Genomic DNA, 6,079 nt, shown 5'->3' with positions numbered 1-6,079 from the left:
AATTAAAAGTGTATTTTTTCGATTACAATATTTCAGCAATGATTCTTGGATACCATATTTTGTTTATTTTATTTGTGATGAAGTAAGGGTGACTTTTTGGACTATAATTTATCAATTACAAAAATTCTTTGGCCCCATGCACACCACCGTGTTCGGTCCGTGAATGTTTTCAGTACGGGACAGTAGTTCCGCGGACAGGCAGTGACACCTGGCGTCATAGATAAGTATGATGCTAGGAGCCCGGCTCCCTGCACTGTGTTCGGTCCAGGACATGCGGACCGTATATCACGGACCAAACACGGTCGTGTGCATGGGGCCTTAGACTATTAAGCAGCAACTGATTTGAAGACTGTGTGCACTATTAGGTTGAGTTCACGCGGGGCGGAGATGCTGCGTAAAAGCACAAAGCAAATCCGCCCTGTGCGCCGCATGGAATTCCGTGTGAAACGCCACACCAAACTGTGGTGCAGTTTTTCGCCCGGGATATCTGCTGCGAAAAACTGCCGCACTCAGCCGGTAGTTGCTAGCTGATAGCAGGCTGGCCTCCTAGGATGACTTTTCATCCCAGTAGACCGCTGCAGCCTTTGATTGGATGCAGCGACTGTCACATGGGATGAAACGTCATTCCAAGAGGCCGGCCCTCTGACGTTATCCAGGCCGGTCACATGGGATGAAACGTCATTCCAGGAGGCCGGCCTGGAGGAAGAAAAACAGATCCCTGGGTAAGAATAAGATTTGTTTTTTTTTTAGAGTTGCGTCTTTTGCGGCGGAATTTCTGTGAACCCGCCACAAAATACGCAACAACTGCTATTTGTTGCGGGTTTTACCTTCCCATTGAATTTGATGGGTAAAACCCGCAACAAATAAGCAGCGTTTACACAAATACAATTGACATGCTGCGGAATAAAATTCCGCATCGCAGGTCAATTTCTGAGCTTTGTTTTCACTCAGTATTTATGGTAGCGTGTGGATGAGATTTGTTTTATCTCATCCACTTTGCTTCTACTGTATTTGCTGTGGATTTTCCGCAACAAATTCCGTTGCAGAAAATCTGCAGTATTTACACAACGTGTGAACTGACCCTTAGGGTGTATTATCATGGTTTTGCGGCATTTTTTGCCATGCGGCCGAAATCACCACCGAAAAACGCATTTGTCTTTACCATGATTTGCTGCAATTTTGCACATCGCTGTAAAAATGCATGCATTTTTTCTGTGTGGTTATGGTCCGCTCGGCAAAACCACACCGTGTAATTTCACTCATATGTATCTCTTGTGTTCATTTGGAAATGGATTGTGTCTTTCTTTTTTTCCAAATGGCATAAAAGTCCAATTATATACAGGGTACAGATTTATGAAAAATTGACAGACATTCTTGCAACAACTCTGCCACTTGTGAACGAACCCCAGAAACAAGCCGATTGCAGTGGATTTCATTGGTGGGAGCTCTAACCATCAGCTGAATTTGTTGGGGAAACTACTGTGTCATTCCGAATTTACATTCTGTGGATTTGAGATGTGGATTCCGAATCGCAAATCCACAGAAATTTACGGTACAGTGCATGTGGGTTGGGGGTTTTAAGAACCCCATTCATATGTAGCGGTAAGCAATCAGCACAGAAAAACGAGCATGCTGTGGATTCAATCCGCAGCATACTAATTATGTTGTAGAAATGCTGCAGATTTTCACTACATATTTCACCCATTCGATGTTATGGGGTGAAAGGTGCAGTAAAATCCGCATGACACACATGCAGAATTTTATAACATCATTTTGCCTGCTGCACCTCTACGTTATAGGTGCGGCTCCATGTAGAGCGGTCCCAGATCATGGTTTGTCTAAGAATATGTTCACATACAAAAAACAATTTTTTTTATTTTTACAATACAAAGTTTTATTAAAATTTTGAAAGAATACAGCAATGTACAAACCAATAAGCCAGCCAGGCATAAAGTGGTACATCATTAATAAAAGAATGTAAAGCACTAAACAGAGAACAAAGAAGGAGACCGTGACTACTGGAGGAGTACTGAGCACAGTTGATTAGAAATGTTAAGCAGAGAAAGAATAGCAATTCAAATATCAATACTGTCAATAAGATACATCAACTCTAAGTAAATATAGTACAAATATCAATAAGAATGTGACCGTGTGACTTGTTGTAGAGGGCAATGACCCAAACTAGACCAACTCATATATTAAAGACAGTGTACTATGGGTGAGAAGTAGGGAATTCATCCATAAAGTCTGACCGAATAGCCCAACAAGAGACAAAGCCAGAGTATTTGTTGTTCCGGGACGCTAGCATTTTCTCCTTAATCCAGTTTGGGGGTTTCAAAGATTTCCAGGATCTGGCAATCAAGAGCCTGGCAGCCGTCAGGATATGACCCGTTACAGTACGGATATGTCTCGGAAGATCCAAGATGGCAATAAAGCACGGGCAGAGCTGGGGACAAGAGAATTGAGCACCGAGTAACTTTAACTATTAAGATGAATGTCGCCTTCCAGAAGCTGTGCACTAGGGGGCAGTTCCGCCAGAATAAGGGGGGGGGGGGGTAAGACGGGTTGAATCTCAAAATTTGTGCTGGGGTTTTGTACTATCTCATTATGATTTTGAGAGCAATTTCCCAATGTGTTGAGCTGTGAGTAGTTTGCTTCTTTTTCCCATCCCAAGAAGTATCCTGGTTTCTGGAATAGTTTAATTTGTTGGAGAGCAGAGTAGAACAGAGAAATGCCCTTGGCCTATTGAGGGGATCTGTTAAAATACTCGAAGGCTGATTTAGGATAGCTGGAGAGTCTGGTGACCAAGACGGTAACATGTGTCTGAGCATTAAATATTTATAAAAATCCTGGTTCGTGATATTGTATGTGTCTCTGATACAATGGAAGGAGACAAGATAAATAGGCTCCATCGAGATGGTTTAACTGAGATATACCCCCGACTTCCCAATTGTGGAATTAAATATCCCGGAGTTTAGTTGATAAATAGCGGAGTGGTAAGTACTTCAATAATTTGAGCTCCTCATGTGGCGTGTTTGAGGTCAGGTACCTCCATGCTGCCATGGATGCGGAGGTTGTAGATGAACGATATAGAGAACAAGTTGGGTTGTGGTCATTTAAGTTGAGCAGTGAGATTAGAGGGACTCTGGCTATGTCTCTTTCTAGGAGAGCCCACCTCAGGTCCGAGGTGTTATTCCACCAATGTCAGAGTTGGGAGAGCATCGTAGCAACATAATACTTTCTTATGTCGGGGACTCCCATACCCCCCATCCGATCAAGGGCGAACCATAGTTGAAATACATATCCTAGGCCTCCTTCCAGCCCAAATAAAATTTGTGAGTAGACTCGGAAAACATACAAAATAATTAGCATAATCATCATCTTTACAATAGCCGTGCGACCAGCCCATGATATCATAGGTTTAGAGAACAGATCCAGGAAATGGTAAATCTTGGGAATGAGCGGTAGGTAAATCTTAGCAAACATATGAGAGCTGGGACTCATCAGGGAAATACTTAAATAAGTCAGGGAGCCGTCCTGCCACGAATATGGCAATTTAGAGGAGAGCAAACTATGGGTAGATTTGGTATAATTAATTTTGTAATAGGATATATTACCGAACTCGAGAGAACCTCTTGTAAGGCAGGCAGAGATGGGGGCTTCGTACAGGATATTATGACATCCTCTGCATACAAGCCTATTTTGTGGGAGTAATGACCCACATGGATACCGTGGATATCTGCGCATGAACGAATTTTCTCAGCCAGAGGCTCCATGAGCATAGCGAAAATTATCGGGGATAAAGGACATCCCTGACGGGTCCCATTTGTAATATTGAAGGAGTCCGAAAGGAAACCCGAGGATAATACCTTAGTTGAAGGGTAGACTAAAGGGCCAAAATGGCAGATTTAATACTGCCAACAAAAGCAAATGTATCCAATATATGCGACAAATAACCCCAGTGGACCCTATCAAACGCCTTCTCCGCATTCAATGCAAGAAGCAGAGAAGGCGTCCGAGAGGCCTCCATCCTTTGAATTAGATTTAAAAATCTACGAGTCCCATCAGGGGCCTGTCTATCCGACACAAAACCAACCTGATCTGGGTTGATCAGCCGCGGGATTACTTGTCAGCCAGCAATTTGGTATAAATTTTTACGTCCGTATTTAAAAGGGATATGGGACGGAAGTTAACGGGGTTAACCGGCTTTGGTAGGGTCACTATAGTAGCCGACAGTATTTATTTCGGGAATTTGCCTTCCTCAACTGCCGTGTTAAACACTCGTGTCAAATGCGGAGCCAGTATGGACGTATCGTTTTATAATATTAGTTGGTATAACCGTCAGGTCCCGGTGCCTTATTTGGTTTAAGAGAATAAATACCTTTGGTGACTTCCTGCGCTGTGAAGGAAGAGAATAATGTCTCCACCTGTTGGGAGGAGAGCGTGGGGAGGGAGATGGAATTTAGAAACGCTTGAATATCAGGACAGTTCGGCTGAATCGTGTTCTCGTCACGATGAAGATTATATAGGGAGGAGTAATATGAATGAAACTGCTGTGCAATTAGTCTGGGATCAATAATTTTATTATTTTGGGCGGCACTTAGGAATGCTATATGGGATCTAGATGTTACCTGTCTAATTTTTTTGGCCAATATTACACCCACTCTATAGTTATGTACATAGGACTGGAGTTGCAGCTTTTTAAGAGCTCTGTCATGTTGGGAAACCAACAGGGTTTGCAGTTGAAGCCGTAGTCTAGGAAGCTCTAAAGTGAGTTGTGGGCACGGGGCTAATTTATTTTTGGTTTCTATCACCACTATTGAGGAGTGTAAGTCTCAAACCTCCCTTTCCCTCTTCCCCTTGGCAGCGGAACACGCCTTAATGCGCATACCTCTTATATATGCCTTGTGGGCATTCCACAGAGTATGTGGGTTTTGTACTGATCCATCATTATCTATAAAATAGTTGGTTAGACTAGTTTTCAGGGACTGGTGGTGGTCAGGGTGTAGTAGGATGCAGTCATTTAGTCTCCATTGCGAGGGGGGAAGGGGAGGAGAATTTTCCGTGCAATGACAAGGAAATAGGTGCGTGGTCCGACCATGTTATATTACCGATGGAGGAAGAGTGAGACTGAAGAAGGGCCCTACCAGAAACCAAGAAAAGGTCAATCCTCGAGTATGAATTATGCGGGGCTGAGAAGAAAGTAAAGTCCTTCTCCGCACCGTGCTGACACCGCCACGCATGATACAAATCCTCGTCGTGCAATAGTGGGGCAATAGCCTGAGAACTCCTCACTTGCGAGGTGGGATCAAGAACTAAGTTGAAATCACCTCCTATAATTAGAAGTCCCTGGGCTAAAGCCTGTATTTTTGGGCGCAAGGATCTAAAATAAGAACCTTGTCGTATATTGGGGAAGTATGCATTAAAAATTGTATATGTAATATTGTTAATGTCGCAAATTATGCCTAGGAAGCGGCCCTGTGGGTCCTGTAGAGTAAACCTAAGAGTAAATGCAACCGAGTCTTTGATAGCTATGAGAACCCCCTTATGTTCAGTGAAAATATGGGGAAAACGCTTATATGTAAACCGAGGGGTTTTATCTATATGAAAATGTGTCTCCTGGGCTAGAAGGACGTCGCAATTCAGCAACTTAGCCTCCTTTCCATAACAGGCTACGTTTGAAGGGGCTGTTCAGACCCTTAATGTTACTAGATGAGATCTTCAAAACCATTTATGGTCCAGAAGAGGCTACGGGGTGGAGGGCGCAGCAGTATCTGCACTGCGGAGCAGATAAAGACGGAGATGACAGTTTTACAAAAATAAAATTTCAAACACCGTAAGATGTATAAGAAATTAGCAGCAGTCACGGGAGAAAGCAAAAAACATAAGTAACATAATACAAACGATAAAGCATATGTGCTATTAACAATATGCATAGTGCTTATAAGCACCGTAAGCTCTGGGGGGGGGGGGGGAGAATACCAAAATTGTGGTACAAAAAGTAATATATAAGACATATAAGTCCAAAAGCATGGAGAAAAATTAATCACACTATCTTGTGGTAGTGTATACTGTGTTC

The sequence above is a fragment of the Rhinoderma darwinii genome, chromosome 5 (assembly GCF_050947455.1).
Source record: "Rhinoderma darwinii isolate aRhiDar2 chromosome 5, aRhiDar2.hap1, whole genome shotgun sequence".
NCBI lineage: Eukaryota > Metazoa > Chordata > Amphibia > Anura > Rhinodermatidae > Rhinoderma > Rhinoderma darwinii.
Note: the sequence above shows the minus strand (reverse complement) of the source record.